At 43.3% G+C, this 27,112-nt stretch overlaps 1 protein-coding gene across 1 annotated transcript in view; it reads left to right on the top strand.

Moving 5' to 3' along the window:
• The first annotated feature begins 2,544 nt into the window (after positions 1–2,544).
• Positions 2,545–27,112, top strand: part of LYN (LYN proto-oncogene, Src family tyrosine kinase) — an 83,413-nt gene continuing 58,845 nt past the window's right edge. Inside the window, exon 1 of the mRNA XM_065399265.1 lies at positions 2,545–2,760. The gene's annotated coding sequence lies outside the window, so the exon portion shown is untranslated. The remainder of the gene's footprint in view (positions 2,761–27,112) is intronic.

Genomic DNA, 27,112 nt, shown 5'->3' with positions numbered 1-27,112 from the left:
GCTGAGTGTGATGCTGCAAGCTGTCCTGCCCCAGGCGCCTCCCATAGGTTGTTGACCTCTTTAGGTGGATCTTCAGTACTTCAGCCCTCTGGCCAAGTCACACAGTCTAAAATGGATTAACTATTCCAGAGTAGCAAAAGTCCCACAAACTGTCGGCCCTCACCAGGGTCTTCAGCCTCATCTCTGGACCCTTTAAATCCAGCCCTGTGCTTAGGCTTCTAAAGGAGATTTGTCCCCTTCTCGGGGCTTAGACCACTTATCCAGTGACTGTGAGGGAACCCAGGCCTGCCCACTACTTCAGGTCCCAACCTAGGGACCCTATAATAACAACCATGTACCACTGCCTCCAGTTCGCTGCTACTATTCCCTGGGCCTTTTCCCACATTTTCTCTTCACCCTTACCTCAGGGCTGTGTCTCTCAGATCCTCCTCCTCACTGAATGCAAGTGCCACCAGAACCTGTCTTCCAGGTCTCTCTCGAGCACCCTTCTTTGCTCCTCTGGTCCCAGCCAGAGACTGACATGCTCAGCCCCTGTACCTCCTTTTATCTGAGCCTGTTGGCCTCTGACTGGCTGTTTCTATGCGGCCTCTCTAGGCAGGCCTGACAGACCCACCTTAGCTGCTCCTTTCTTGGGGCACAGTGTGGTAGGACCATGGGTCCTCCAGCAGGAGGCCTCAAAGGGACTGGTACACCCTGTCACACCCCCTCCCTCCAGTTCACTACCCTAACACACATACGCATGCACATACACACAACCTGTGGCTAAGGACTGTGTCATAGATTGGCATGGACTTGCTCCTCCAACTGTACACCAGCAGGTAGGCCCCAGACTCAAGGGGCTCAAGCTGTGGAGCTAAAAATAGTGTAGTTGTTTGGGGTCTGTGTTCACCCTCCAACCTGAACCCAAACAACTACACTACTATTCTATAGCCCTGCAGCCCCAGCCTGGTGAGCCTGAGTCAGCTGACCCAGGCCAGCCACTGCCGTGCTGAAGGTCTTCTATTGCAGTATAGATGTACCCCTGGAGGCTACTCTACCTAGAGTTGAGGGCTGAACAGGCCCTTAGCTAGCTTCAAAATCGGAGAACTGCAAAGAAGGCATAAAGGTACCTTTGCTTCACATTGTGTCCTGCACCTAATACTGCTACTCCCAAGATTTGGGCCCGCTGTAGTCAATACCCCAATTTAGTGCTCTGCTTCTGAAATTCTGACTTTGAATTCTCATCACTTTTAATATTATTTAATCTTTTATGCTCAGAAGTCGGTTACTCAGTAAGTAGACTTATGCCTTTCTCCACTTTTAGAGTTTGAGCTGCAGCTTCTGGATTTCTTGTCCAGACCTCCCTGCTTGGGGCTTGATGGTCTCTAGGGGCTGATTCCACATCAGAACAGTCTTCAGTGAATCCTAATTAAAAATTAGTAATTTTACCTTTGGGCTCCTTTCCAAGCCTGCTTCTTGTACATCTTAGAATTTGCCATGTTTAAATGTCTGGCAGGGTTGATGGTGGATTTCTAGTGCCTGTCATCAGAGTTCTCTGCCTTATTGGGACATGTGACATCCCTCTCAGATCTTTCAATATATTTTTTATTTCTTATTAATAAATAAGAGCGTATTATGGGAGCAGGAGTTTCTACTCATGCTGATGAAGGAAGCAGATTAGGACTCTGACCAGTCTTGGACATAACAAGCAGAATCATGATCAAAGCAGAAATGTTTCTATCCTATTACCCACCATAGCCACCACTTACATTTTTCCCTTCAGATTCATAAGATGTTGGAGCAAGGACTGCCATTTACTATATGTGTGTACAGCACCTAGCACAATGGGATGCTCTGCTGGTTAGCCTCTACCTATTACTGCAATAGTAATGTTTAATAGTGTTAACAGTGCTGCCCTGCTCAGGCATACGGACAGTCATTACACTTTAGTAAAATATTTAACTTGCATTCCTTCTAAACTCTCCCAGACTCCTATGTGCTCCAGTGGAGCTAAAATAGTTTATTATCCACCAGGTGAGAAAGGGAATAGGAGAAACTGCCTGGACTTCTCTTACTGCCCCCTCCCCCCAGGTGTGTGCCTCCACCTCTCATTTAATAGGTAGAAAGAGTGAGGGAAATAGATGGTTGTGAGGGTCTCTAAGAGCAGAGCACACCCTCCTCCCATTAGCCAGAGGAAGGGAGGGTTGAGGGCTGCTCTAGTTAAAATGAAACCAGCCAACAGTAATGATCTTCCTCCTCCTCCTGAAATCCCTTCTCATCTACTCCGTAGTTTATTGCTGGTGGAAATCTCTCTGGGGATCTTGTTTGTGTCTCTGCTTCAGCCCCTCCTATGAAACTCTCACCCATTGTTTTGATTTGTTAATCAAAAACTGAACAATACGTTTTATTTTTATTAAAAATCCTCCCTTCTCTCCCCCCCCCATACCCTTTACTGATATTTATGCAAATCTCCTAATACCAGGAAGTAAACTGAAAACTCTCAGCCAACCCACTGAAACCGAGCGAAGTTCCTTTTCTGCGGCGCACAGGGGTGGCCTCAGGCAGACTAGCGGCTTGGCTGCTCTGGAGTCTTTCTCCCTCTTTCTCTCTCCCAGCTGCAAAATCCTGTGGTCTTCAAAAAAATCAAGCGTGTAGCTTTTCCTCTTCCCGAGGATAATCAGCTAATTTAACTCTGAACTACACGCTGGCTCCTGCCCCCTCTCTGTGGCTGAAGTAACCGTGGAGTTTACTTGCTGCTTCCAAAGTTTCACACTCAGGGAAGTAAGTGCCTTTCTTTTGTCTCCTAATTTGGAAGTGGGTAGCTTGTTCGGGCTACTGTGTCCAGCGGTAATGTCTGTGATCCTTTCAGACCAGTGGGGAATGTAGGGAACAGCCCTGCGCTGGCAGGGTACGGATTAATGGGACTTCCTCTTTAATTCATACAAATCATGGGCTTCCGACATTCCTAGAGTTTGTCAGAGGGAACGAGTGCTTCTCTCTGGTGATGAGAGGAAAGACGTCTTGGAACCTTTTTGGCAGCTGTCCCTGTTGCTTTGGTAACATTTTTTTCCCACCTGGATTTACCTTGCAGATCAGAGGGACTAGACACTTGTTCATAATAGACACTTGTTTGTCTGTTGCATAAAACAGCTTGTCACAGGAGGTTGGGTTTTAGTTATGTTTTATTGTTGTTAGCGCTCATATAACACACTGTCTTTAATTACATTGGAATTTTTGAGATTTAACCTGCCCTATTGGCATACCAATCATTTTAGGGAAAGCTAGTCTATAACTACTTGTTGACATCTTCCTCTAGTCTCTCCCTCCCCCCCCCCCCCCCCCCCCAATGAAGAGAAAAGCAAAGTTTTCAGGCAGGAGAAAGAAGGGGCTGATTGAGGGCATTCTAGAATTATTACTGAATTAGCTAAAGGGTGATGATTGATTTGTCAGGTCATGGAACCTGATCTCTCTAATTCACTGAAGTGAACAAGAAATATTAAATGAACCATGTGTTAAGGATATAGCCAGTTCAAAAGAGGAAGTGTGACACTAATGGGCAGCTTGTGTTTCTACCCCTTCAGGGAACAGTTCTTTGAACCTCAGATACAACTTATAGTACATTAGTTAAAAGGAAGTGAGAGTTCTTTTCAGACTGGTTAGCTTTTCCTTCAGCCCAGGGGAAGGGGTGTAGTTGCAGTCTAAGCTTTCCTGTATGGTTCAGCTTTTAAGGAAATACAGCAATTTATTTGAGAAGAAGACTTTAAAAAGGGATTACAGTTGATGGTTTGTTTTGATCTTCAAGGCTATATTGTCTTCAGCCAATCTTGACTATTCCTAATTAAAAACAAACAAAAAAGTTGGAATGCCAGAAGAATTTTCTTAGTCACTGTCACAAGCCAAGACAATAGACTTGGTTTAACTAAGAGAGAAAATATGGCCTCTGGATATTCTGTGTTTAAACTCTGGATTTTAAATCTATAAGTGTATAGTAAAGTAATTCCTGGAGCATCTTCAAATTAAAACTGCTTCCTCTTAGCTAGATATTAAAGTGTGCTCCTGCTTTGAAAAAAATGAAAATGGTATTGTGATGTTCCATGTTTAATGTCTCTCACTGGCTTCCAGTCCAAGTCTGCTCAGTTTCTAAAACAAACAAAAAACACTTTTTACTTTAAACTGCCAGACCTGCAAATTCTGTCTAGAATCTGAAAGTCAAGCTGGTTCTTTCTCGGTTGAACATCAGACAGTTCCTGTTTTTTCTCAAGCAAGAATAAAATTCAGCTCAATAGTCAAAACTAGTTTTAGTCATTAAAGTAAGCAGATATGATGTCTCTGAATACACAGAGGGAACAAAAAAGTTGCAGTAGAAGTTGCCATTTTTTGCTTTCATTTTTCACAATGGAAGAGCACTTTAGATATTTTTTTCAGCCCAAAACTAAACAAACACTCTTCTCTCCCACACTCCCTGAAATCCCCTATCCCATCCCATCCCACCATTTTAAAACAGCACAAATTGAGGGGGAACTTTTTACCCTTGTACAGTATGATTCCTGCACGACCCTTGGAATGCCTGAACGCTGGATGCAAATAGTTGTAATGTAATATCTGGTGGTAGATAAATTGTGGAACACTTGCCAAATGATTATATAAAAAAATATGCAATATAGAACTATTTAAACAAAATAAAGATTAAATTGTGTTGGGGAGCCTAGTTTTCAAGAAGGGATAATCAAATTGCTTTAATATGAATCTTTCCTGTTCTAGTACTGGATGCAGAGCAGATGTGATGGTTTTATAAGTTTAATAAAGTGGGGACTTCACATCTTTATAATAAGTAGTGACAACATTGCAACTATGGACTGGAAGAGCCAAAGAATTTTCTCAGTAAAAGTAGAAACAGGATGAAAGTCTGACTGATAATGCTCTAACAGGAGTGTATGGAATCACAGGAGACAATTAAAATTCATGGATTCTGGAGCCAATAGTTTCACATTCTGTTGACCTATTCCAAGATTGACTTAGAGGCTGCTGGAGGTCCCATCTCTTGAATGACACAAAACTAAGGTCCTCCTGGCCACCTGTGGCCATTAAAGATTACATGGCACAAGACGAGAGGCATTGTACTTGGTGTTCTGGCTAAAGTGCAACTTGCGGAGTAGCATCCTACCTAAAGATACCCTTAGATTTATTACATAATGTACTCTTCATGTCTTTTCACATGGGAATGCTGCACTAGGGTTGTGGGGCGTTAAATAGCTAATCCCAGAAGTCATTGCATTTTTGAGGTGTGTGTTTCATACTTCATTTTGAGTAATTAAGTGTTTTGATCTTTAGGATGAGAAGTACTCACTTTGGGCCAGATAGTACCTCACCCAGAGGTGGGTATATGGAAGGCAGCAAGCACCTTTCCCCTCTTTATGTGGCCTGTGTAAGGGCCAGACATAATTGTAGCCCCTTTGCTCAGGGAAACTCAGGGTCTCCTCCCTCTTTTTTCCCCCCCTATATGAGTTGATGCTGCTCCTATGAAGCTGGGCCAGTACATCTGGTGGGCAGGCAAAGGGTGATGGTGAGAAGGGGGAGGGGGTGTAAACTCCACCTAATGCAAGGGTGAGACAGGATTCCTTGCAGCAGCCCCCCTGAGGTAGCATGGCGCTATGCTGCCCCCAACATGAGGCCAAGCCTTGATGGTATCAATGAGCCCCAACTCCGTGTGAGACAGTATTGCTATAAAGTAGAAGAAAAAGAAGAAAATCCATAGGGTGTGTTTTGTAGAATTCCTGCTGATAACTTGTACTCATAGTGTAGATATATTCATGAAAAAGTGCTGAGCACTTGTTTGAAACATTATGCTAGAGAGATCTATTCTTCACCTCTGTCTGAGGACTTCCAGCTACCCATAACCCCAGGCCAGATCGTGCCTCTAGATGATAATAGCCACATGGAGTGGGAAGGAAGCTCCCCAAGAATTGCTTCATGGGGCTTTTTCCTGTGTTCTTCAGTCAGGAGAATGGAGGGTCTGGCCCCACAAATCCTGAGGATCTCACAGGATTCATGTGGAATGGGCTGGACTTCCACTTGAGGCCAGGGAATCAAGTAGTATAAATGTATTTAAGCACAACCTTAACAAAACAACAACTCTGTATGAAATTGGCTAATGCCCCTTTAGGCTTTTGAGTAACCAGCTGCCCTTTTGTGAAATAGTAGGGTTGGGTGGGGTTTTTTTGTTTTGTTTTTTGTGCTGATCATGCTCCTGATGCCATCAGTGACTGCAAGTTTTTTCCCCACACAAGAGTTTCTACCCTTCTCCAAAACATAGTTATGTATTTATGGATATAGCTGGCAAACACCTTCCAGACAAAATAAGATCAGAAGCAGGTCACGGCCAAGTGAACTATGAAAATTATTTTTAACAACATACGAGTCTTTTAGATCAACCCCACTGATGCAATTGTCAGTACACATACACGATGTAGTAACCTATTAACTATTTCAAAAATGTTTTAACAACATTCCAATGATGGCATTGAACATTTTTAGTTAAATTGTCCTTCAGAGAAGGATGGGAAATGCAGTGATCTTTTTAGCCTCATTCAATTACGCTTCCGTTAAATTTGATGTCTAAAGATAGAGTCAGTCTCAACAATCTTCAGCATCTTTCTTGAAGATTACTATCCTAGCATAAATATAGAGGCAGAATCAGTCTTGTGTGGTGTTTGTATGACAGATATGAGAGCTGCTTGGTCTGATATTCATAATGAACCTCTATTTAATGTCCAGGCCTAAAGAACTACTCATAGGGATCGGGATGCTAGATACATTACTGTGGGAAATAGCCTCTACCCTCATGGATAGAGATGACATTTTGACAGAAGCACTTGGCGGGGAGAGATGTTGTTATGAGAATACTGCCAAATTCAGTGTTTGGGGAGGAGGAGGAGAACAGCATTATTTGAAATGAAGACCTTCAACCTATGTATCCTATACGTTAGGACTGTATTGTCTGTCTTATTTAGACTGCAAGCACCTGGGGTAACTATAATGTATTCCTTTGTACAGCATTGAGTACCCCATCATACACTGTCCCAGGTATAATGATAACTCCCAGTCTAAGCAACGTATCCTCCTGCCTCTGAGGCCTTTGGTGCACATAATGTAAGGTCAACACTGCTCTTCCTGTCTAAGCTGTGGGTGATATACTAAAAAACTCACACCTACTTTGCTCACTTACATCTTCAAGTTCTATTCTTCCTTTATACATTCTTTTGATTGAGCCTATCGTCTCAGTAACAATAACAATTGGATTTTTTTAGTTCTTCTGAAGAATACCAGTTACAATATAGTCATTTTGTGAAATATTGAGCTGAACCATGCTGCAGTACATACTAGAAATTAGTGTGCATGGTCAGGGCCGGCTCTGGCTTTTTGGCCGCCCCAAGCAAAAAAAAAAAAAAAAAAAAACCCGGGGCGGCCAGAACGGCAAAGCAAAAAAAAAACAAAAAACCTGCGGCGCGGCCGGAACACGGGTGCAGGGGGACCGGCTGGGGGGGGGGGGGGGGGGGGCGGGAAGGGGAGGGAGCGGGCGTGGGCGGGAGAGAGAGAGAAGGGGGCGGCCAGGGCTACAGCAGGGCGCTGCCACGCGGCCCCTCCCGCTGTGCCGCCTCCTGCTGCCTGCGGCGAGGGCTCCGCTCCGGTCGGCGGGGAGGGAAGGAAGAGGACTGCTCTGCAGGGCGCTCTGGTTCTCCGTGCCGCCGCCCCCTACAGGGCGGCTGGAGTGGAACAAGAACCAAAAAAAAAAAAAAAAGCGGCCGTGCTGCCCTAGGATTGGGCAGAATGCCGCCTCCAACAATCTGCCGCCCCAAGCACCAGCTTGCTCAGCTGGTGCCTGGAGCCGGCCCAGTGCATGGTATATTTGCATTCTTGAGCTTGGCATTTTCTGTAAGTTTGTTTACATTATCTACATCTGTTTATTTACAATTCAGACTCGATATACATACAAAGGGGACTGATTATATCTGGGAAATGTTTTCCATCTTCTTTAGTGTTTGATTAGTTGAAAGCAATTCAGGGACTTCAGCAAATGTACATATTGGCACATCAACCCTATTGTTCATGTGTTCTGGTGTGTGTAGTTTTCATTGTGTACTTTTAGTGCTTTTTACATCTTATTCATTGTTTGGTACAGGCACACCCATATAGACCTGATTGATCAATAGACTTTTGACCATGCTTCATATGCTAGACTTTTTTATTAGACAAATGCTGGAACAATAAGGTTCTGCAGAAGATAATGTAGAAATATATTCTTTTCCCCTCTGTATACTGTAGTATGTGACTGCATTATGGCCTTCCAACAAAATAAATACTAAAGAGCAACAAGCGCCATTCCCATGGATACATGTATAATTAATTTATAATGGTGAAATTTGTAAATCCACAGATCTGTATTACTGCTGCTTTTGACTCCTATTGTTCAGATTAGATCTTGGTAAAGAAAATATTCAAGTATAAGTTTTCCAGTGGTATAAAATTGAATGGGAAAAGATGACAATAAAACTAGTATATCTGCCACATTTATCTGAAGTGAACATTCTCAAACCATGCCATCAGCAGGACCTGGAGCATCATGGAGATTATGCCTTTAAGGTCCAAATGGAAGGGACTGTACTACGCTGGAGCAGCCCCTACACACCCATCTTAGCAGACTGGGAGTGGCCTGGCCAGCCCTTTGCATAATAGGTTGAGTGCTTTTGTGTAACGGTGATTCAAGTATGAGAGGAAAGGAGATGGGGAACATAGTTTAAGATGATTGCCAGGATTTGAGTCTTTGTCACTGAGGAAGTGAAAATTTCTTTGGTCAATACTCAGGAAGGGGAGGGAGGAGAAAGAGGAAATTCGTCATTTGGATTCGTGGGGCTCAGCTGTTTCAATACAAATTGCAAAAATTATTTGAATCTGCAGACAGCAGGATAACACAACATGCAAATTAAATTCAAAATAGGCTTTTGAAACTGCAAAATACTAAGGAACTTCTGTCTATCCTCTGCCTAGAGTTTAGAAGTTCTTATAGTGCTGGAGGGGGATTTGGAGATTTTGTTCCCCCTTTGCGTCTCAGTGTGTCCCCTGCTCTTTACACCTTGTTTTTGTCACCATTCTGTGCTCTCCATCTTCTTTTTCCTCATTCTGACCTTGCAAGCAGCGTGGCAGCTCTTCTTCTCTCTGTTGTATCAGTTCCCCCACATTGCCTGAAAAATATGATCGAAGCAGGGAGACAAGCACCGATCTGGGGAGCATTAGCATTCATTAAGCAGAGAGGGGAGCCCATCTATTCTTGGTGCTTGGCTGTCCACTCTGACTAGTTTTTACCACAGTGGCTGATTGAAGTGGCTGAAGGAGAGGGGTTGACTGGCAGTGTGCAGCATTCCCATGCTGCTGGCAGGGCCAGGGGAAGCAGTGATCAACAGTGTTATCACTAAGGCTGATGAAATGCATGTGCCTTGCTGTAGAACTTGTGACAGAATCAGTGTGCTGTAGTGGAACTCTATTCTCTCTGCCATGGTACCTATCAATACTGCTTGCTAAGCATCCTTAGTGCTGTGCTGCTTTGAGTCTTTTTATGAGTTGATTTGATTTTTTTTTTCTTGAAAAACTACAACCCTTTTGCTTTTACCCAGCTATTAGCAGTGACTTCTTTCTGCTGTCTCGCTTGGTGTTTTTTTGTTTTTAAACTCTTTCCCCATTCCTGGTCTATTGTTTTTCTTTCCCATCTGTCTTGATCCTTGATCCTCTTAGGGCCTGTCTACAGTACAGGTAACTCATCTGACACAGTTACAAGCATTCTTGATTTATACCCCACACTGCAGCTCCCCTCCCCTGCCCTCCCCTCCCCAACAAAAACCTTATCGACCAAGTTTGTGTATTAACATCTACCAGACTGCCTTATTCTATGTGTATCACATCTGTGCAGCAATTCCAAAGTGCCTCAGAAGGGGATAGTGGGCCTGAAGGATGTTTCATCTTGTGTGACCCTGCACCCTAAGATGACCTAAGGAGAAAGGGAGACCAACCAAACCAGTGACACAGCCATGATGAAGAGGTCCTAGTGACACTGCAAGCAGACTGTGCACTGAACCTGTTACAGAAAGGTAGCTATGTGCCATTATAGCCATTGGTAAAGGGCAAAACACTTTCAACGGGGTATTAACCATGGTGTGTGAAGGCACAAGCCAGCTTTGGAGCCAACCGTAGCCTGGACTATTTATAAGCTGTTAAAAACTGTGTGCAGACAGACAAGGCTTTGTCCAATGTCCGCTGCCTCTCCTATTTCCCTCCTATTGCTTCCCCCTTCAGGAGTTGCTCTGGTAAGTTTTGCTTCACTTGTTCACAGTATTTTCTGTCCTCAGGGCAAAGTGAAACTTACCAAAGCCAGTAATTGCCCTGTGAAGTCAGCTGCTGTTTTACAGAGCCAGCACCCTGAGAAGCTGTTACTGGGAAGGGGAAAAAGAGGAAGAGCAGCAACAAGCAGAAAAAGCACTGATATGATGTGGGAGAGCTGGAGAAAGGTGTCTTATATGAGACACTTCTGCTTCAGTGGGGAGGTTGGCATATCTGGCTGCATTATTCATTATTTTTATTACCATAGTGCCTAGGAGATGTAGTCGTGAACCAGAACCCCATGGTGCTAGGCACTGTACAAGCACAGAACAAATAGGTGCAAAAATAAGCATAACTGAATTAAGTAAGAACATTTGAAATAAACATTGGGAACATTAGACTTTTCTGTGACAATAATGACATGTAGGCTGTATTTGATTATGTACAGCAGAGTTTTCAAATACACTTGAGAAATGTGTAACTTTATTTTCACTTGAAATTGAGCTGATTTTTTTTTAAACGTTTGAATGCAAGTTTTAATGTTCTAAACCCAGACTGAATTAGAAAAGTTATTCTAATGGAAATACACCTGACCCTTCACTGCTCAGTGACATAACCGGCTGCCTGTAATGTATTAGTTACTGGAAAGCATGCAGGGCAAACTCTTGCTCTGTGTTGCTTAAAATTTTGCTTTAAATTGCTAGGGGCACTAAGTGGAGTAAATAGGCAGAAGGAGTGTCTTCTGCCCCAATGGCACCTGCATACAAACAGGGAAAGCTTTCAGGTGAGTGCTTCCCTTAGCCTTGTTATGCCCCTACTAGTTCTCTGCAGTCCTGTCATATGACAGAATCATAGAAAGAGCCACTTTCTTCTAATATTGAATATGGAATATTTTTAATAATAACAAAATTGGTATTATCCCTATCACTAATCTGTCTCATTGCTTCTGCCTAGAATCTTCCCAGTCCTGCCTAGCTTCTTGGTACAGATTTAAAGAAACAGTAGACATAGGCCTGGTCTCCACTTAAAAGTTAGGTTGACATAGCTATGGTGCTCAGGGATGTGAAAAAATCACATCTCCGAGCACCATAGCTACGCCGACCTAACCCCGAGTGTACATATGGTTAGTCAATGGAAGAATTCTTTTATTGATCTAGGTAATGCCACTCGGAGAGGTTACCTACAGGGATGGAAAACCTCCTTCCATTGCTGTAGGAAGCATCTATGCTACGGAGCAGGATGGTGCGAGAACTGTGTCGTTCCAGAACCAGTAGTGTGGAGATAACCATATTCTCAAAGAGGCATGTTCTACTTGCTTGGAGGCATGATCAGGTCCCTAAAACCTACTTTGCAGGTTCCTGGCCTTCTTAATAGTTAGCTTACTGGAGATGCTACAAAACTACCTTTAAACAAAATAAATAATATAATCAAATGTTAACAGTCTCAAAATATTTTTATCACCAAACAAACAAAAAAACACTTAACCCATTCCTAAAGTTTTACTCTTTAACCTTTTGATTAGTTGTTTTTGTGGAAAAACAAAAAAGTTTCCAGTAACTCTACTAGTAACAGCTTTCAGCTGGCCTTCCATTTCAGAACTTACTATTTACAAAGTATGTAATGCATAGGGAAAGTGTCAAAGTTGATTCAGAAAGTTGCTTGGGGCAGCAAAAACCCTGGAGCCGGCCCTGGTTTTGACTGTCTGTAAACCATTCATGGAAGTGGGATCTCACAGTCCAACTGCCCAGGTCCCCAAATTCACTGAAGTTTGAAGTTTATTAATATAGAATCTTATTAGGGTTGTCCGGTTTTCTGCAATCAGAAAACAGAACACCCTGGCCCCACCCTCTGCCCCTCTGCCCCACTCCTTCCCTGAGGCCCCACCCCACTCACTCCATCCCCCCTCCCTCCGTCGCTCGCTATCTTTCCCACCCTTGCTCATGCGCTCATTTTCACCAGGCTGGTGCAGGAGGGGGCTCCAGGCTGGGGAGTGGGGTGCAGGAGGGGGTGCAGGCTCTGGGGTGGGGCTGGGGCTCTGGGCAGGGGGGGAGGGGTTCAGTGTGTGGGAGGGGTCTCCGGGCTGGGGCAGGAGGTTGGGGTGCGGGGTGTGTGTGGGTGCAGGTTCTGGGAGGGAGTTTGGATGTGGGAGGGGACTCAGAGCTGGGGCAGGGGGTTGGGGCGCTCGCTCTGGGCGGTGCTTACCTCAAGTGGCTCCCAGGAAGTGGCAACATGTCCCTCTGGCTCCTAGGCGAAGGGGTGGCCAGGAGGTTCTGCACACTGCCCCTGTCTGCACATGCCACCCCTGCAGCTCCCATTGGCCGCGGTTCCCAGCTAATGGGAGCTGCGGAGCTGGTGCTCGGGACATTGCTTGCGCCATGGGCAGGGGCAGCGTGGGAGCCCCCCGGCCACCCCTGCGCCTACAAGTTGGAGGGACATGCCAGCCACGTCTAGGAGCCGGCTGCTGCAGCCAATCGCACCCTTTCCTAAAGCCGAAAGTTGTGAGCGCTCTGGTATATGGCTTACCTCTTCAGAGATGTGATAGTTGAAGCACATAACTCACAGGAATTTGTAAAGATTTCTAACACAATTACTCTTTACTATAGATAGCCCAAGAGATATACAGATCTAGACAAAACAGTAAAACACCTATGTGCCTTTACTTGTTTCAGTTTCCTTATTACTCTTGCATGTTCTTTGGATTTTGCTCATAGTCCTCTAGGGTGTCCAGGATCACTTTTCCTGCACGTGGCTTCTCCTCCTAATTGTGGAGTGTGCGTGTGTCTCTCTCCCCCATGCAGCCAGCTTTTTTCTTCCTTGGTCCTGCAATCAAAAATGACCCCTCTATTACAAAAGCATGCCCCTTTTGTTCTTCCCTGCCCAAAGCCTCCTGTGTCTTTTTAAACCAGCGTTGTCACCTCTCTCCCTTTTGTTCCCCTGTTAGGTATTTTTCACTCTCCACTCCCCACTTTCTGCAGATAAACTTGGTTAAACTAGTTTTCCAGCTCAGGCACCCTTCTTAGCATATCCATTGTTTGGGCAGTGCCTAATTGTTAAGGTTGACGTCTTCTTTTGTTTGTTGCTTATCTTCTTCTAGATAGGGTGGGTGATATGTGTTAAGGGAGCTCATTAGCTTATAACTGACTCACTACACACTGAGGCAATTAATGACAGAGCAATTTCATAAAATTAGAATGAATGAATTGTAGGTAGACAGATTCCTCAAATTGTCATATTTCCTACTCCCTTTACTCTATCTTGGCTCTCTCACTGGAGCCAATAGGAAGCTTGTACAGAGAACAAGAGGCAAATACTGCCTTTACATAGTAACTAAACTTTTATTTATTATTTGTTCAGTACCTTATTGTCACACTCAGTAAGAAATTCTGCTCCCCTTTAGGCCACTACTATTTCTGCCCGTTGTTTCTCAACCTTCCCCATCTTCCTTTATCTGTTTCTCTCCCTCTGCTCTGTCTTTTTATGTATCTAATCTATTCTTCCCTCTACATTTTCTTCCCAGCAGCATCCCCAATTCTGATGCTTGAGGACTTGTGATTCAGGGGGGAGGGATAGCTCAGTGGTTTGAGCATTGGCCTGCTAAACCCAGGGTTGTGAGCTCAATCCTTGAGGGGGCCACTTAGGGATCTGGGGCAAAATCAGTACTTGGTCCTGCTAGTGAAGGCAGGGGGCTGGACTCAATGACCTTTCAAGGTCCCTTCCAGCTCTAGGAGATGGGACATCTCCATTAATTTAGAAAAAAAAATTAAAAAAGCTATAAAACTCACTCTCTTTATATACCCTTGCAATGCAAACTCGAGGATTAAGCCTGCAAACACTACTGAGCCTACTTTACTATTAAGGCCCTGCTCCTGCAATTTGTTGGGGGTAGGCAGACTGCAACTAATGAATTGCAGGACTGGGCCTAAGTCAATGGGACTATTTGTTGTAGTAAGTGATTGCAGGAATAGGCCCCTCGAGCGCAAAAAAGAATCCGAATCAATACAAACTATTACAATAGCATTGAATCCAATCATCATAGCTTGTGAAAATGGAAATAAAAATATTCAAAGACTGAAAACAAGAAATGGCCAGTCACATTCAAAATCGTAACAGTGGAGTATTAAGGCCGATTCATATTAAATCCATCTGACATATGAGTGCTCTAGTTTCTGCAAATGGGAAAAGAATTAGCATCTTCCAATTCAAGACAGAAACACATGTGTGATCATTACATTGCATCCTGAATCTGGCTGGAGAGAGTTCCATGTAATTCAGAACTATATTTCAGAACCCTTTATTTTAACCTAGCAAAACCTCGTGTGTAGTTTCTTAAGCCTTTTGTAAAAGCCAGGTTTTGTGCTTGCTAACTAGCCTGCCAGACTTGAGGCACCAGAAATTTGCTGTCCTTTTGACCTGCCTTTATGGCTATTTAATAATAATAAAACTTGGCACTTAACACAGTTTTGCAAACATTAATCACCATAAAATAGTGGAGGTCCTATATCTAGTGATTGGAGCCTGGGACTGAGTCACAGCTCTTGGATTTTATTTCTAGGTCTGCTAATGACTCCATATGTGACCATGTACTTCACCCGTTTGTGCCTATATCTAGTGATTGGAGCCTGGGACTGAGTCACAGCTCTTGGATTTTATTTCTAGGTCTGCTAATGACTCCATATGTGACCATGTACTTCACCCGTTTGTGCCTCCATTTGCCAGACTGTGAAAAGGGTGCAATAATACTTACTCCCCTGAGGATGGCTGTGAGAGTTAGGAGTAAAACCAGCCGCCTCTTTCCTCCTTCTCCACCACCATGGAAGGCTCTTGTGTAGTGGAGATGGTGTGGGAGGATTGCTGTCCACCTACCCCCAGCACATCTCACCAGCACCTGGCTGGGCATTGCTTTGCAAGCGGGGGTAGAGCTGGGTATGGGTGGGAGATACGCAGGCTGTGTGCACATTCCTTCTTCAATCCCAACTCTTAAAGAATTTCAGGGAGGTTGTTTTAATATTTTGTCTAAATCTTCCAATTCATGTTGTCCTTTGTCTCATTTGGCTACATTTGTACTGAACTGGTGGCTGAGACAACTTCCAAAAGATTACTACAGCTTACTTAGCTGAGATAAACAAGTTATCAACCTAAGCAGGCTACTGTTTCATGCTTTCAAGGGATTATTATAAACACAGTTTAAAGTTGTGCAAAAAATGAGTTTTTTACAAATTAACTCCCCTAAAAAGTCATTATATGGAGCTCAATCTTCCTCCAATAGAATTCAAGGGGAGTTTTGCCATTGACATCAATGGGGGTGAGATCAGGTGCCTCTAACTTGAAAGCTTGCACAGTTAGTCAATACTCTGTATTTTTATGTTATCAGTAACAAGATGAACAGGAGTACTTGTGGCACCTTAGAGACTAACAAATTTATTAGAGCATAAGCTTTCGTGGGCTACAGCCCACTTATGCTCTAATAAATTTGTTAGTCTCTAAGGTGCCACAAGTACTCCTGTTCTTTTTGCGGATACAGACTAACACGGCTGCTACTCTGAAACCAGTAACAAGATGGAAATTGCATGAGATCTTTTCTCTATGGTTGTGTAACTTACGGGCACCAGATTCAGCACTGTCGTATTTTCAACTACTTTTCCAATTTCCTCCTAAAACAATTCTGATTTGCAAAATCAAACCAGAGTTCACAGAGTTCCAACAGGAACTGCAATCTAAAATAATGGTGTTAGTTTAGTTCAAACTAGACAACTTAGGCCAAAATGTTGAAACCTGAGTGTCTCTTCTTAGGGTCCTAAATCCATATTGGGCACATAAATACAATGTCCTGAGCTTCAGAAGTGTTGAGCATGCCATTGACGTCAATATAGCTTTACTGAGAAGCCATATAAAGAGGTCCACTAGAAAATGAAAGCTCCTTCCCCTTGTCTATAATAGAATTATATGTTGGATTTTATTTTCAGGTGTGATTGTTTTTGCTTTTTGAAGTGGCTGAAAGAGTTTGAGAATTTTTCATTTGCTAAATCTATCAATATGAATGTCACTTTCAGCTCTAAGTACTTTACGTATTTATAAATAGAGATTTGACAAAATAGAAATAAGCCTGCAGAAAACCTTTTTGATCCCAGCATGTCTTTCATTAAGCCTTCCATTAAAGACTCCATCATGGACATTCTTCAAGGAATTTTCCTCCCTCGTGTCATCACTGGCATGTCATGATGTAGCTTGATGATATTTAATGGGCCCCATATCCATTTTCAGATAGCTGTGGAGCACTCCTTGCAGGAAGCAAGTTCATTCCAAGAAAATAAAAATTATCCTAGAAAAGACAGGGTGGGTAACCTAACTATCAGAGATCTCGTACACTGAAGTAAGAACAGATGGTGGATTTGCAATAGTGTCCATTAAGGATCCACCCTAATGAATAGTCAAAGAAAGCACTCCCTGAGACATGTGCAGGTGCCATATTTGGTTGGATTGAAAATTTTGGGACCCATAGATACAAATTTACATACACACTCATGAAGGGAGGAGAGGGTTCATTTTAATCATCACTTAAGGTGCAATCTGATAATGCTCCCCTGAGCATTGACTAGGCCACAGGTCTTACTAGCTTGGTCTACGTAGGAGGGGTGAGTAAAATGGGTGAAGAAACTTCTTACTTAATCCTCCCTTCCATCCATTCTTCTTGTAACAATGAGGCCAAGTTTCAAATAAATCCAGACAAAAGCTTTCTATTTGTTGGAATCAATACCAATGTTTTGCATGTTTATAAATTAGGCATTTTGCCCTGGTATAAATATTGTAGATGCGCAAAGTTAAACTACATCCTGCACTGAGAGGGTGTGCATGCGTGCGTGGGAGTGTTTATGCTTGCATGGTGGGATGGGGTGGCCAACCTGTGGCTCTTCAGAAGTTAATATGCAGCTCCTTGTATAGGCACCGACTCCAGGGCCTGGAGCTACAGGCGCCAACTTTCCAATGTGCCGGAAGGGGATCACTGATAAACCCCTGGCTCTGCCACAGGTCCTGCCCCCACTCCACCCCTTCCCGCCCCCTCCCCTGAGCCTGCCATGCCCTCGCTCCTCTCCCACCCCTCCAGAGCCTCCTGCACGCCACGAAACAGCTGCTGACGTATTACTGTGGTTCTTTGGCAATGTACATTGGTAAATTCTGGCTCCTTCTCAGGCTCAGGTTGGCCACCCCTGGGGTAGGGGTTTCAGCACTGTAATTCGGACAGAATAAAGAATAGACTGTGTGAAAGGGAACCAGCTTTAAATTCACTTTAAGCAGGAAGTGCTTAAGTTTCCACGGAAACTTCAAGGAGCTCTGTCCATCCACCTTCCTATAGAGTAGTGGTTCTTCAACCAGGAGTATGTGTACCCCTGGGGCGTACTCAGAGGTCTTCCGGGGGTACATCAACTCAGTTAGATATATACTTAGTTTTACAACAGGCTACATAAAAAGCACTAGCAAAGTCAGTACAAACTAAAATTTCATACAGACAGAATGAGAAAGTAAGCAATTTTTCAGTAATAGTGTGCTGTGACACATTTGTGTTTTTATGTCTGATTTTTGTAAGCAAGAAGTTTTTAAGTGAGGTGAAACTTGGGGTATGCAAGACAAATCAGACTCCTGAAAGGGGTAGAGTGGTCTGGAAAGGTTGAGAACCACTGCTATAGAGGAATAGTTTATTGCTACTGGTATTTCATGAAGTACTCTCAAGTTCTACAGAACACCACAGTGCCTTAAGGCCCATAAATTGTGATTTCTGTGGCCAATTTCTCAGAATGATGATTAGTTTAAACATTTTAAAAAAAATAAGGACCCTCTTGTGAACCCCTTACTCCCATTGGTGAGCATTTACATGCATAAATCTCAGTGTGACTTCTTGTATGTTTAGGTGTTCACCAATAGGAGTAAGGTATTTGCAATTACAGCCAGATTCCAATCTGGATAATCCAGTGCCAGGAATTTACTTTTCAATCTCAGTTGGAAACGAAGTTCTCCACCTAATCAGTTGTGTAATGTTGCTGTGTGCCACTAAATACAGCTTTATTTCACTTCAGTGCTGGATGCATTTTAGTGGTGGGGGAAGTGATTCCGTGTGTGTGTAAAGTATAGTTTGTATGGCACTTTAAATCTGTAAAGTGCTTTGGGATCCTTCCTAAACTTTGTTAGTATGATGATACAATTTTGTTTTTACCAGTAGTCCATTTTATCTGATCCTTTTAGAAGATTCGGCTAAAGTTGTTAATTCTGTTATGACAAATTAATACCTTATTTCCCCTTCCTTCCTCTTCAAGAACATTAAATACAAAGGAAAAAAGTGTTTAAAAAAAAAAAAGGTGCAATTGCCTAGAGACTGGTGAAACTGATTAATTCATTGGTGCTATTGATTCAAAATCCTGGAGGATGCAGTTCAGGCAAAGAATTGCAATAAAATAAAGTGTGATCACATCAGAAAACAGATGTTAGCTTATCATAAAACAAGTTTAATATTGGTGCCAGAAATGACTACATAAAGCTGGAACATGTTCCTAATTCTTTAAGTCCATAATTCATAAAATCCATTATGTAATCCTTTACGAATTTCTATAATGTTAACAAAATGGCAACCTCTCTGTGGAGTGATGTTATTTTAATAAAATATTAAAATAAACAAGGAAAAGCTGAATTTATGGTTCATATAAATTCAGTTGTCCTTCCCTTGAATTAAAGCTACTTTTATTTCATTTCAAAATAATCTTTCCATCTTTCAAATTGTAGTAATGACATAATTATAGGTCCTATTTAATACTCCTTGTTTATGTTTTGCCTGGGTAAGGAATGATATGAGGCCAAGTTTCTAACGAGTCGCAACAAAAGGTGAAAGGGATTTATGGAAAGCCAAAGGAGTTTTGCCTGGGAAGGAGTTTTCTTTAGGTCCTTGTAAGAGTTACTTCCCTGTAGATGGTCTTGTTATTGATTTCTATTATGGTAGCGCCTAAGTGTCCTAACCAAGATTGGGATCCCATTTTGCTTGGTACTATATAAACATAAAGTTCGGGGGGAGGGATAGCTCAGTGGTTTGAGCATTGGCCTGCTAAACCCAGGGTTGTGAGTTCAATCCTTGAGGGGGCCACTTAGGGATCTGGGGCAAAAATCAGTACTTGGTCCTGCTAGTGAAGGCAGGGGGCTGGACTCGATGACCTTTCAAGGTCCCTTCCAGTTCTAGGAGATGGGATATCTCCATTAATTATTATTATTATAAAGTACGTGTATGAGTACTCTGCAGTCAGGAGCTGTGAGTGCAGAACTTGTAGAAATACCTGAGTTTACTGTGATCATAACTAGTTCAAGTAGCAATAGCAGTGAAGCTGTGGCAGCATGGGCAGAGGTCACCTGAGTACATACTGAGGGTCGTGGGTGGATGGGCTAGCCTGTGGAGCCACTTCACTGCTATTGTTACTCAAGCTAGTTTTGAGCTAGCTAGCTAGATCAAAGATAGCTCAGGTATGTCTACAAATGTAGCACAATCACACCACCCAGTTGCACGGTAGCGGGGAGAGAGTCCCTGTCCCAAAGAAGAACTGTAATTTTAGATGCAAAGCTCTCTTAATAATTAGTGTCCCAAATGTGCGCATGGCTTCTGCTGGTAGTGTCCCTTAAATACAAGACATAGTTGGAAAACTAAGTCAGTCTTTGAAATGAAAATCATTTATTTTATTGTGTGTTGAATGAATTGTGAGCACTATAGTGCACACACCTTTGCTGCTTTGTGTGTGATAGAGGTTTTCTGGTTTATAAATAGAAATGATAGTTTATTATATTTCACTTCCTGATTCACTAATGAATAATCCCCTGTCTATGCTATGTTCCCATGAACTGTTCTTTGCTCTGTTCCTTTTTAACTGCTAAAAACTCCAATTTCAGCAATCTTCAGCTTCTTCCTATGTGCAACATTGCTCAACTCCAGGTTATGCAAGCTTAAAAAAAATATTTAGCAGTCCAGTGGCTCCTTTTACCTTAGTAAGCACAGTGAAGGACAGCCTTCCACTGTAAATATTTGATCATTTATGAGCAAATGAGTGATTTGTTAAGAATGATAAGACTATAGCTTGAATCTTTATTGTTTTGTATACTGAGCTTTATCAGTATCCTCCATGCTGTCTAGAAATACATAGTAAATTATCAGAGGGGTAGCCGTGTTAGTCTGTATCCACAAAAACAACGAGGAGTCCGGTGGCACCTTAAAGACTAACAGATTTATTTGAGCATAAGCTTTCATGGGTAAAAAAACCTCACTTCTTCAGGTGCATAGTAAATTGTGGTCCCTGCCCCAGACAGCTTACAATAAAAAGGCCCTATCTTGTTCCCAATGGAGTCAGTATGAATTTGCCATTGGCACAGGATTGAATTTAAATGAAATGATACTGTCGAGTAAACAGGAAGAAATTTGGTTTGCAATCAGAGCATATATCATTGGAAGATCATCATGGAAAAACGAAGTGTTTAGATATTGTAGTGATGGGTTTTATGCAAGTATCAAATAATCGAATAGATAGATTTGTTATTTTAAAGGTCCGTAACATGGGAATTTTGGATTTTGACTTGAATGTAAGCAAGTTTAACAAAATCCCATGGTACCTTCCTAATTTATTATTTCTCAACCTATATAGTCCTTTACTTTACTGGAGTTACACTAGGAATTAATATGTCCCATTGTTTTTGGCTGGCTCCAAACATATGCATATTAAAATATCATTTGGCTTTATCTCATTTTTCCCAGATAAAGATTAGGAAAAGTGCAAGAATTTTAGAAATGTTGTTGTCAGAAGGGAGACCAGGTACAGCAATGGACTTGAGAAAGACACTAATTCTCACTAAGGTTGCCAAGTGTCTGGTTTTTGACCGGAAAGTCCAGTTGAAAAGGGAACCTGGCAGTGTCTGGTCACCATGAGGCAGAAGGAGGCACTGGATCATTAACCTGCACCAACCCCTGCTCAGCCAGGGCCACTTCCTCCTACCTGCAGACAGGCTCTGCATCAGGCTGCAGCAGCTCCTGTCCCAGCCCTGGAGCAGAGGGAGCCCAGCTGGGGGACGTGGGGAAGAGGTGGGGACGATCTAGTGACAAGTGTGGTGGGGAGAGCAGCAAGTGATGGGGAGGGGGAAAGAGGAGCGGGTGGGGGGCAGGGCCTGGGGAAGAGGCAGAGCAGGGGCGGGGCCTTGGGATGAAGTGGCGGGGTGGGAGGGCAGGGTCTCCGGGGGTCTGGTTTTCAGCCAATAGAAAGTTGGCAACCCTACTTCTCACGTCAGTGGGACTGATGTCACAGGGAAAAGGTTCTTGGGACCAATTCAGATCTCATTTAAAATGGTGCAAATTCATTAATTTCAAGGGAGCAGCCCATACTTGCACCAGGTCTGTATGGTGTCTTTGTTCATTGTTCTTCACACATATTAGTATAAGCTATAAGAGGTCTGAGTATGGTTCTCTGCCTGGTAAAGTTTGAGTAGAGTTCAGCCTTCACTAACACTTCAGATGTTGAATGGACTGCTTGTGGGGCAGGGGGAGGGGAGAAGCATGATAGCCTTGGAAATGCAGTGCCCTTCAGTGTGGTGTTCTCTGGTGCATGTGTGTCTGCCAGGTAAGGGATTGGATTAAAATGAGGAGGGAATATGAGGGTGGTGGGCTGGACCAATGAATTAAATAAAGAGGGGACTAAAATAGATGAGACAGGAAGTGAATAATATATGCATAAGGATTTCAGCAGAAAGTCAGTCTATGTCCCAGAGGCAATGATCTGGAAACTAGTGTAAAAGGGAGATGTGGGAAAGGAAACAAGGTTAGGGTGAAGATTGACTCAAAGGTTTCTGGGCTTGGGAGCCCAGGGAACGTCCTGAGTTAATGAGAATGGAATCAGAGACTTGCAGTAGGCCAAAAATCTTTTTTATGAGCAGTGGTGGAATATAGAATCATAGAAATGTAGGGATGGAAAGGACCTCGAGAAATCATCTAGTCCAGCCCTCTGCGCTGAGGCAGGACCAAGTAAACTTAGGTTGGGCAAATGCCTGTCAGGGATGGTCTATTTCCAATGATTCCACAACCTTTATTGGAAGCCTATTTCAGAACTTAACCCTTTTAGTCAGAAATTTTTTCCTAATATCCAGCCTAAATCTCCCTTGCTGCAGATTAAGCCTATTACTTGTTCTCCATGTCCACTGAAGGTAGGACAAGAATTGATCACAGTCCTCTTATTACAGCCCTTAATATATATGAAGACTGTTATCAGCTCCCCCATCAGTCTTCTCTTCTCTTAAGACTAAACTTGCCATTTTTTTAACCTTTCCTCATACATCAGGTTTTCTAAGCCTTTTATCATTTTTTGTTGTCTTCCTCTGGATTCCCTCCAGTTTGTCCACATCTTTCCTGAAGTGTGGTGCCAAGAATTGGACAGAGTACTCCAGCTGAGGGACAATTACCTCCTGTATTGTACATATGATACTCCTGTTAATACACGCCAGAATATTAGCCTTTTTCACAAATGCACCACATTGTTGACTCATGTTCAATTTGTGTTCCACTATAACCATCAGATGCTTTTTCAGCAGGACTATCACATAGCCAGTTATTCCCCATTTTGTAGTTGTACATTTGATCCCCCCCCACCTCCATCTCCCCTTCCCGAGTACTTTGTACTGTCTTTATTGAATTTCATCTTGTTGAATTGAAACAAATTCTCCAATTTGTCAAGGTTCTTTTGAATTCGAATCCTGTCCTCCTCCAAAGTTCTTGCAAGTCCTCCCAGGTTGGTGTCATCTGCATATTTTATAAGCATTCTCTTAGTTACCCAAGTCATTAATGAAAATATTGAATAGTAACAGACTTGGGACTGACACCTGCTGGACCTCACTAGAGAGACACTCCCAGTTTGACAGAGAACTATTCATAACTACTCTTGGAGTGTGGTCTTTCAACCAGTTGTGTATCCACCTTATAGTAACTTAATCTAGACTTCATTTCTCTAGTTTGCTTATGAGAATGTCATGTGGGATTGTGTGAAAATCTTTACTAAAATCAAGGCTATCACAACTACTGCTTCCCGCACCATCCACTAGGCCAGAAACCCTGTCAAAGAAGGAAATTAGGCTGGTTTGGCATGATTTGCTCTTGACAAATCCATGCTGGCTATTCCTTATAACCTTATTATCCTCTAGGTCAGACGTGGACAAACTATGGCCCACGGGCCACATCCAGCCTGTGGGACCGTCCTGCCCGGCCCCTGAGCTCCCGGCCAGGCAGCCTAGTCCACGGCCCCTCCCCCACTGTCCCCCCTTCCCCGCAGCCACGCCGCCGTGCGGGCCGCACTCTGGCCCACTGCTCCCGCTGGGCGGCGTGGGGAGCGCAGCTGGCTCTGGCCGGGTGTCGTGGCTGTGAGCTCCTGCTGCTGGTAAGGGGGCGGGGAGCGGTTGGGTAAGGGAGCGGGAGGTCCTAGGCGGCAGTCAGGGAGGAGGGGGCGGTTGGATGGGGCGGAGGTTCTGGGGGGGTGGTCAGGGGATGGGGAACAGGGAGGGTGGGAGTGGGAGTCCCGGGGGGCCTGTCAGGGGACGGGGATGTGGATAGGGGTCAGGAGAGCAGCCAGGGGACAGGGAGCAGGAGGGGTTGGATAAGGGGGTGGGATCCCGGGAAGCAGTTAGGGGTGGGGGGTCCCAGGAGGGGGTGGTCAGGGGACGAGGAGCAGGGGGGGTTGGATAGGGGGCGGGGATCCCAGGAGGGGGCGGTCAGGGGACAAGGAGCAGGGGGGTGGATGGGTTGGGGATTCTGAGGGGGGTAGTCAGGGGGCTGGAAGTGAGAGGGGGCAGATAGGGGGTGGGGGCCAGGCTGTTTGGGGAGGCACAGCCTTCCCTACCCGGCCCTCCGTACAGTTGTGCAACCCCGGTGTGGCCCTCGGTCCAAAAAGTTTGCCCACCCCTGCTCTAGGTGCTTACAAACTGTGTGTTTAACAGTTTGTTCCAGTATCTTTCCAGGGATCAAAGTTAGGCTGATTGGTCTATAATTGCTTGGGTCATCTTTGTTCCCCTTTTTAAAGATAGGTACTATGTTTGTTTGCCCTTCTCTTGTCCTCTGGGACCTCATCCATTTTCCATGAGTTCTCGAAGATAATTGCTAACATTTTTGAGATTGCTTCAGCTAGCTCCTCAAGTACTCTAGGATGAATTTCATCACACTCCGCTGATTTGAATACATCTAAATATTCTTTAACCAATTCTTTTCCTATTTTCCCTTGTGTTCCTTCCCCCTTCTTGTTAATATTAGTTGTGTTGAGTATCTGGTCACCATTACCCCTTTTTTTTTTTTTTTTTTTGAAGGCAAGCAAAACAGGCATTAAATGCCTCAGCCTTCTTGATGTAATCTATTATTAGCTTTCCTTCCATGCTAAGTAGAGGACCTACACTTTCCTTCATCTTTCTCTTGCTCATAGCATATTTAAAGAAATCTTCTTATGCCTTTTATGGCAACTGACTTGAATAAAACAAAAACCTAAATGTTTTTTAAGATTTGAATTCATGAACCCCCAAATTTACTCCCTCCCTATGACCCCCCGCCACTCTAGCTAACATTGTTTCTTACCGTTGTGTTAGCCAGAGCCCCTGCCCTCATCATGACCAGCAGGTTTAAAAGTATGCTGCCAGATCCAAGTAAATCTATGCTGAGCCCTAGTGCTTTGATTTAAATTTTTCTGCTGTGTTCTCTGGAGGCAGATATGCTACAGCAGGGGTCGGCAGCCTTTCAGAAGTGGTGTGCCGAGTCTTCATTTATTCACTCTAATTTACAGTTTTGCATGCCAGTAATACATTTGTAACGTTTTTAGAAGGTCTCTTTCTATAAGTCTATAATATATAACTAAACTGTTGTATGTAAACTAAATAAGGTTTTTAAAATGTTTAAGAAGCTTCATTTAAAATTAAATTAAAATGCAAAGCCCCCCCGGACTGGTGGCCAAGACCCGGGCAGTTTGAGTGCCACTGAAAATCAGCTTGTGTGCCGCCTTCGGCACCCATGCCATAGGTTGCCTACCCCTGTGCTACTGACTGCATCAAGTGACAGTGTACCAGAAATGTGGTATTTCTAGGGCCCTCAAAGATGGAAGTGTGAGTCCTTACTGTGGAGTTGGTCCTTACAACACAGGCAGGAGAGAGTTGCGGTACTGAAAAACAGGGTCCTAGAAAAATACTCTGGTAAGAGGAGGTGGTCTTGCCAGGCTGGACGGGAGAAAAAGGGTCATACGAACTGAATTTAAAAAACCTTTTAAGGTTTTTCCAGAGCTACTTTTGCCTAGAAAAGGAGGCTTCAATATTTGAATAAATCTGTTTAGATGGTTATGATGGAGACGCCAAGAAAACAACGGTCATCACTGGAAAATTTTAAATCATGTTTGGATTTTTTCCAAAAGACATACTCTAGTTCAAACTTGAATTAATTCAGGGAAGTCCTCTAGCCTGTTCTTATACAGGAGATCAGACGAGAGTGTCAGGCAGCCTGGGGAGGCAACTAGCCCAGTAGTCTGGAAGCCCTGGGCTCCCAGGCCCAGGGGCAGTCTGTATGGCAGGGCTGCCCCAGAGCCCTAGACCCTGGAAGCCCATTGCAGGACTTCCAGGCTCCCAACTCTGTGGCAGAAAGGGGTTCCAAGCTCTGTGCTGCAGAACAAGGAGCCTACATTCTGAGAACCCTGGCTAAAGCCAATTCTCCCTGGGCTTTTGGGACTTCAAAGCACCTGGACACACCGCAGGGAGCCAGAAAGCCCTGGCATGGTGAGGCTTCCTGGAAATATGGATCCTGGAAACCTGGAGGACCATGGCTCCAGTGCAGTGTGAATGGTGGGGCTCTCGAGCAGCACGCCACGTGGGCTGGCAGGGAACCAGGCAGATTTCTGACAGAAACCTTCCTGTGATTCATTAAAATTCATGGAACCTGATTTGCTTTCATGAGACATTTTGGGTTTGATAAACCAGCATTTTTAAAGAAAATTCTGTTTTGTTAGGAAACTTCCAACCAGCTCTATGTCTGGCCTTATAAACTATGAAAAAAGAACAGAACAATCAGTGTAAAAAGCCACACTGAGAGAAAGTGGGATGAAATTGGAAAAAGACTAAAGAGAGAGAGAGATTTTCTTTTCAGCTTTCTAAGGGAGTACTAATACAATTTAAAATTATAAAAAGACGCACTTACCTGTCATTTTAATTTTAACCTTTTTGGAATGTGCAGGTGAAAAATAGGTTGTTTTCAGTTCTAGATTCAGAGTTCTAAATGCAAAGCATTGCCCAATGATGACTTTGTGGATCTTGGATTTTTAAAAAAAGCAACATTGTTCCTTCACAGCAGATTGCACAGTTAAGATATGAAATATAATTTACAAAAATAAATATTTCAGTCTCATACAACAGGCAGATGGTATAAATAACTATTTAGATGATTAACTCTTTATTGTTTAAAGTTCTATTCTACCACTTATAAAGCTTGCAATGACATATAAACGTCTCATTTGTACAGTAAGTATCCATATATAGAGATATTTATTAAGAGTTATCTGTATCTTATCACAGCTTTGGGATTGTTTAGTCAGCTCCTTGAATAGATACTATTAGGCAGTTTGCATACTGTATGTTAGTGCATTTTACTAATCAGAAGATATGGATTTTATAACAACTTTTTAAAAAGCTATTATAAAAATATTTTAGTCAGTTTTGAAAATTAAGATTATTCTCCAGTTTATACAAAGATTAA

The sequence above is a fragment of the Emys orbicularis genome, chromosome 2 (assembly GCF_028017835.1).
Source record: "Emys orbicularis isolate rEmyOrb1 chromosome 2, rEmyOrb1.hap1, whole genome shotgun sequence".
Classification (NCBI taxonomy): Eukaryota; Metazoa; Chordata; order Testudines; family Emydidae; genus Emys; species Emys orbicularis.
This window is presented reverse-complemented; position numbering and strand designations above follow the sequence as displayed.